Genomic DNA, 6977 nt, shown 5'->3' with positions numbered 1-6977 from the left:
AAGGTGGGTTATAAGATTGTTAGTTCTTGCCTGTATTGGACTTGGCCTTTGGATCTTAGACTTAAATAGCAACTGGTAGCAATAACTGAAATTGCATTCATGACAGCCGCGGGGTGGATGAGGCCAGCTGCAGTCAGGATGAAGGGCGGCAGCTGTGGGCAATGACAGCTTTTGTATCATGTTCTCTAAACAGTGCTCCTAGGGAGGGGGTTAGAGCCCTTTCAGCTCATCTAGTAAAATTGCACCTGGGTGGGGACTGTTAGCCCACAGCAGGCTGACATCCTGCAGCAATTTAAAACCCCGTTAGCCTTTGGTAGCTGGGTTTCCTTAATACTTGCTCTACAATGACCAGCCCAATGACGCAAAGCACCTACACGACCACTTCAACTGACCAGTAGCAATTCCCTCTTTGAAGAGCAGTCTCCTGGTGGCAAAACTAATCGAGCAGTTTTACCTGGCCCTGCTGCCAGCTTGCATGTCATGGGATGTTTCTATGGAAAGGAAAGGAGCACAGTCAAACCTTAAGCAACTTCTGTTTCTACCCAAGTGCTGGAAAGGTTTGTTTGGAAGGTGTACCCCACCTCAGCAGCTTGACAGACTGCATTAGTATGTTCAAGTGAGGTCTTATTGTAAGCTGGCCCTATGCTGAGAGCATAATTTTGGATGATTGTGCCCAACAATGAAGAGAAAGGTTCATTTCTCTAGAAACCAAAAGCATCTGACTTTCGCAAACTTAAAAGCCAGAAGTATTGCAACAGCTATTTATTTTTGTAAGTGGAGGCACTTCTTTCATTCATGCTATAATTTAAAGCACATTATTTTTTGTTCAGTGTAGGCATTATAAGAATAAAGAGCACTACTGAATGCTTCTGAGTTCTTTAAAAGCTTTCTTTGCTTTTTCTTTCAGCTTCCAATGTTTTGCTTAAAAAAAATAAGAAACACATTGTCATGGCGAAGCCCATAGTATGAGGCCTAAACTGGAGGACAAAGAGAAGTTTTACATAAAGTATGAGAGCAGTCAGGTGGGTTTTTTAACAAGTTGTCATTAATGGTTTTTAGTTCATTGTCTCTGGGATTATCCTTATCACAATGTAGGACTTGTTTTTATTTAGTTAATGTAATTATTGAACAAACTGGATGCCAGTGCCAGTTGACTTTAGCATATGCCCCTATATGAAAGGGCCACTCTGCGTGCTGCCCACATATTTATTGCAAGCTGCATGTGTGTTACTGTCAGCTGTTATAGCAGTGACGCTGCCTGTGTGTGGCTGTGCATGCACACGGCTGTTGGGGTCCCTGAGCATGGAGGCAGGAGCAAGTGCGCTCAGGCCAGGCTCCTTGCGAGGCGCAGGCAGGGTCTGCCCAGAGCTCATGCTGGTCCCACAGTGTGGCGGCAGCCTAAGGATGCCTGAGGTCTGGGACAAAGCCGTGAGGTGAAACCCTTTATGGCATTTTTGCTACCATCAGGATCTTGCCCGAGATATGGGAATGTGGTCATCTCCAATCTCTTTTTTGTCAGGTGGAAAAAAAGTTTGGCTGCACTGTGGCAACTAATGGGAAGTAAAATCTCAGCAAGTTTAGGCAGTGTGGAAAAGTCTCTTAGCAAAATTATCAAAGTAAAAGTCAACTTCCTGTAGAGGCAGAAAATTATTACATCAAAATGTATCTCTAAAGTTGTTAACTGAGTCCTTTCATACATCAGAGACTGATATTTCTTCTGAAAATTACGCTGGTCCTTTCTAATGTACATTTAAAGGCCTAATCAGTCACTAACTCATAGCACCGTGCGTACCTGGCACTGCTGAGACATTACATTTTGCCTAAGAAGCTAGTAACAGGATATCAACAGTGCAAAATGTTAATGGCAAGCAAGTAAGTGTGGTCATTTAAATCAGGACTTTATGCTGAAGTATCTTTATATTTCCATGTAAATATGAAAAGAAGCAAAGGTGTAACAGTGAGAAGCTAAATATTTCAAGACATCTGGTATAATAATTTTGTGCTGTCTTTTGGGTCAGGAAAGAGTGATGGATTATCTTCATTCTTCTTCTCTGCTGTATATTTTTAATGCCCACTTTTTTCTCCATTTTTTATTTTATTTTTCCATATCTATGCTGTTATTATTCATTTTTCTAACTTTTGTAGGTGCTAGATTTCAGATTTTCTCTAATTCTGCCCTGTTATTTCAGATTTTTATCTTCTTTTTCCTCCTCCTTTAATACTTTCAGAAGAAAACTGGACTTTCATAAGCTAACAGGTCTCTGTGTAGGGTCAGAAGTGTTTTTTTTTTTTACATTATTTTCCTCCTCCTTGATTATTTGTGCAGTCTGCAATCAGACTTTCCATCTCAGTGACTTGACAGTATGTTGTCAGGGTCATTGTACTGATAGTACATTGTGCTCATGTGTGTATGGATGTGGTATACAAAACTACACTTCAGGCAGGGGCTTCAGTCCTCCAGGTTGAGAGGACCCCCAGTAGCAGCCAGTGAAAACACTGCAAACTGTCTCATGCAGTATGACCATTGCATGATGTTCTCCTGTATGAAAAGCACATGGAACATCACATTTCTTCCCCCAGGCCCAACTCCGGTTATCTACTGCTTGGATGCTGAACTGCTCCGGCTGTCTGGATGCTGGGAAAATGCCGTCTACGTATTACGGTGTCATGCCTGTGCAGCTGGTTTGCTGTTGTGCAGTATTTTCCTGTGACATTGCCATGGATCTCACTGGCCTTGCTCACTGAGCAAGGGGTGTGAAGCCTCTTTTTAGATACAGTTTCTTGCTGTGTGGCTGGGGGCTTGCTCTGCATGGAAGTGTGCTTATGGCCTCCAAAATCCTGACCATGGCTGTAGTAATGGTGTAGCATTCCCGACTCTTGTCTGTGTGTCCCTTATCCTAGCTGTGGTTGGTGCTTATAATCTCCCTTTCCTGCATGCCAATTAATTAATCTGTGCCTCCTTAATATGTGAAAATCCTTCAGTTGCCAATCCACCAAAGAAACTAAGTGTATTTTTAGAAATCCTGGGATCTTACTTGTTCCACCAATGGATTTAAATTTTTAAAAGCTACCTGATATCTATTTTGAATTGTGCAGCTAGGTCTTCCTCTTCATAAAACACAAAACTGAACATCCATTTTTTTATCTATATAATGTGGAAAATGGGTTAATCCTATGTTTTGACAGTTACACAATGATAAAACTTGTAGAAAATAAGAGGTCTGAGCAACGGACAGGAAGGTAAGCATTTAGTTCGTTGAAGAATAAAGTGCATGAAGTCATTTGAGTGCAAGAATGGCCTCACTGATTCAGACCAGAGGTCCACCTAGCCAAGTACTCTGGCTTTAACCGCAACCAACAGGCAATAGAGAAAGAGCAAAGCCCAAGTGTGTTCCCCTGGGTATGCCTGCTGAACTTCCAGGCACCCATGACTTAGGCACTTGAGCTAGAATGTCTTTTCCACTGCTTGTGGATTTTTTTCCACCCAAACATGTATCTAAAAGTTCATTGAACGGAAACTTTCCTGTACACAGTACTCTGACACAATGAGTTCTGAAGTTGAACTACATATCATTAAAAAATTGCCTCCTTTTTCTGGGACCTGTCCTCTGGACATTTTACTTGTTGCCCCTGCTTTTTAAATTATGGGTTTGTAGACCTCTAGCACATCCTTCTTTGATTTTGTTTTTCCAGGCTGAAGATTTCTTCTCTATATACTGTTTCCTTGTCCAGGTGCTGTTTCTGTCTTGAGCGGTCATGTTCTCCTGGAAATGGCACATAGTTGTGAGGAGTGATTGCTGCTTGAACAAAAACTTCTCACTCATACATGAAGTAGTTCCTTTTCATTCTAATGAATGCTTTTCCTTTTGTGGCTGTCATGCACTTTTCTTGAAGAAGTTTGAATCAATCTTTCCTACCATTTTTAACTGTATTTATTTCCTATCAGGTTTATTTGTACCTATAGTGGTTCTTGGCAGATTACCACAGCATTTTTGAGAAGGAGAATCTTCTCCCTTTTCTGTGACTCTATTTCAAGCTATTTGTGTGCCTGAATCCAGCAATGCTGAACCAGAGTTTAGTATTACTTTCAGAATGTATGTGAGCCATAATCAACAATTTTGAGCTGCAATTAAGAATGGTCCATTGAGCCCATTAAAAAAAAAAATCAAACGCAAAATGGAAGATAGAAACACTATAAAATCATACTGCTTCACTGAGCGGGCAAGGAAGCTTATTGCTGAAAGAAAGCTAATGGATGTACATTAGCAAACAGGTAAGTGTCCAGGAGATAATGAATAAAGAATTTTAGACTTTTCTTGGCAATGTGGATTTTCTTTGTAATGAGTAGTAGTGATCACTTCTTAGTATGGAGAGGGAGCTAACAGCAATATTCGACTTCTTTTCTGTTTTGTGGTTTGCGATGGTTGTTAGAGAATAATCATAATTCAGACTGGATCAAAGATAAGTTTAATGAACAAGGGACTTCATTAACATTTTGCATTCCATATCTCAGCACTGGATTAAAAGGACTTTCATGTTCTTTAAGAAGAAAAATGTGTCGACCCTCCATAGGACAGTCTCAGAATCCCAGTTGGACTCGGTACCATTGGGCCAAGATTATAAAGCAACAACAATCTTTATCCCTTCCACTTTGACTGCATCTTCACTTCAAAAAAGTTTAATGATTCGCATATTCATGCTTATCTGTGCAAAGTGATTTATGTTTTTATCCTCTTCTTTTTTCCTGCATTCTGTAACCGCTGGGTTTGAATATTCTTCAATTTTTTCTCCTACACCCTTGCAATTTTTTTTTTCTTTTTTTTTGCTTGAGAACTTGAATAGTAGAAAACATTCTGTTCTACTTCTTCTGACAGGAAACAGCTGTTGTTTTTGCTTTGCAGTCCAGCCTCATTTACTCTGCTCCACAATGGGGATTTGAGGGAATAGGAGGGTCCCGGGAGGGCCCTGGGAGACTAGGCTCATTTTGTCACTGTTGACAGAGGAACAGGAAGGGTCAGGATGGAGACTACTGTTTCTGAATGATGATGTCCTTGCACAAAGCACCTCTTCAGAACTAGTTGCCCCTCAGTACTTACCAGTCAACTCTTGGTGGCAGAAGCAGTAGCCAGTCTGGCTTGCTGGAGCTCCGCTGCAGGCAACGTAGGAACAAAGATGATCTATTCTCACCTGTTACAACCTGTTACTGGACATGAGAGCTCAAGTTGCCTATGGCTCAACCCTGCAACACCTTATCAGAATACAAGTATTGTGTTCTACAACCCTTCCCCAGCCAATCTAGATCAACTGAAAAACAACAAGGTAAGTCAGATCCAGATAGTGAGGAAGAGCGCATTTTGCAAAGTTTCTAATAAAAACTGTAGTGATCTCATGGAAGCTGATCCAAATTACTCTGTACTTCTGTTGGACTTTCAAAGAGAAACATCAAACTACTGCATTTCATGTACTTGTTTGGGTGAAGAAAACTGAACTAGGTGATTGGATGACTACAGAGAAGCTGCTTTCATGCCAATTGACAGTGGAAATTAGCTAGGAAATTACTCAAAGGACTTGAGTTTAGTTACACAAACTTAAAATAAGAAGAACATTCTGTACTGTATGAAGGAAAACATATCTGTAACATTTGGTACAAGCTCACATTAGTCAGGGTAATTAAATTCAATGTTTTTTAAAGATTAATAGATGTTTTACTTCAATTGCTTTAGCAAGCACAGAAATGGGAGCAAAAAATTGATCTACCACGTTTTCTTCTTTCATGTGTTCTAGTACGTTAATTTGCCAGTATCAGAGAAGTGGCTAGCTGGGTGCATTCTCTTGATTTCAGGTAGTTTTCAAAAGCAAGTTGCTGCCTTAGGAAGATAAACCACATTTTTGAAAGTCATATAAGAATTTAAAAATAGAACTGACGAAAAAAGGTTTTTTAGTTCCAAGAGAAGTATTGATTGATTGTTTACCTTGGAGATCATCAGGAAGATTAAAAAAAAAAAAGAAAAAAAAAAAAAGAAAAAGAAAACCCACACCCTTCCCCCATGTTATTTTCAGAAGATTGACATTTTTCATTGCAAGGCAATTTCTTTACACCTCAACACAGGGAGAACTGAAAGTGAAGTTGTAGAAGGCTGTTTTCCTGTATATCCTGCCTTCAAGGGACCTGGGGAGTCAGGTACCCATCAAAATGCTGAGGCCAGCAGGAATGGTGTCATGCCTGCTTGGTCAGCCAAGCTCTACAACCTGCCACCTGAAGATGGGACCGTGACCTCTGAGATAGGTGAGGCAATCCTTCCAGTCAGTTTTGGGAAACAGGGATTTAAGTACCTTTTGGAATCTTCACTATCTGTGTCCTTTGTGCAGCCAAGCAGGACTTTGCAGCTGCTTGATAAAATCCTTATGAGCTAGCCTTCTCACACTGAACCCCCAGCACAACGGTCAGCACAGGTACGGTGAAAGCATTAAGGTAACCCGCACTGATAAGCGTATGGCCCATCCTGCATGTGAGATAAACCAGCAGTTTCTCTGCTGTTGCATTTTGTTATTTTAAATCGTGGCTGTATTTTTTTGTTTAGTACTCATTTTTATGAAAACATTGTGTAAATATAGTAGATTTGTGGACACTGACATTTTGAAAATCCTGAAAAATAGTTTGGTCTTTGCAGAACTGCAGGGTCTTATACTCTACCAGCTCTTGCAGTGGCATCGCATTGGCTGATGCCTCACAAAATCATCTGATTATTACATGAAGAAACACTAAAAACTGTGATAACTCATTACATAGCATTAAGTAATCAATCATATGGTAATTAGCCAGGTCTCTTCTTTTACCTAGGAGCTTGTGCTATGTCAGGAAAAACCCCAAAGAAAAGCATTTCACACAGAATTCAGAGATTCATGATAGCAGACTGGCCTTTTATCCCTCTCTCTTCAGGTGTTTGTAGGATCAAGCACAGGCTAGCCCTCAGTAT

At 40.5% G+C, this 6977-nt stretch overlaps 1 long non-coding RNA gene across 1 annotated transcript in view; it reads left to right on the top strand.

Annotated features, from left to right (window-relative positions):
- The window catches only part of LOC308059759, a 31008-nt gene extending 25020 nt beyond the window's left edge, over positions 1-5988 (top strand). The window contains exon 2 of the long non-coding RNA XR_013926392.1: positions 24-5988. This is a non-coding gene — a long non-coding RNA (uncharacterized lncRNA). The remainder of the gene's footprint in view (positions 1-23) is intronic.
- The last annotated feature ends 989 nt before the right edge of the window (positions 5989-6977 follow it).

Source organism: Falco punctatus (assembly GCF_963210335.1).
Source record: "Falco punctatus genome assembly, chromosome: 2".
NCBI classification, from domain to species: domain Eukaryota; kingdom Metazoa; phylum Chordata; class Aves; order Falconiformes; family Falconidae; genus Falco; species Falco punctatus.
The sequence above is the reverse complement of the archived record's forward strand: the minus strand, read 5'-3'. Positions and strand labels throughout refer to the sequence as shown.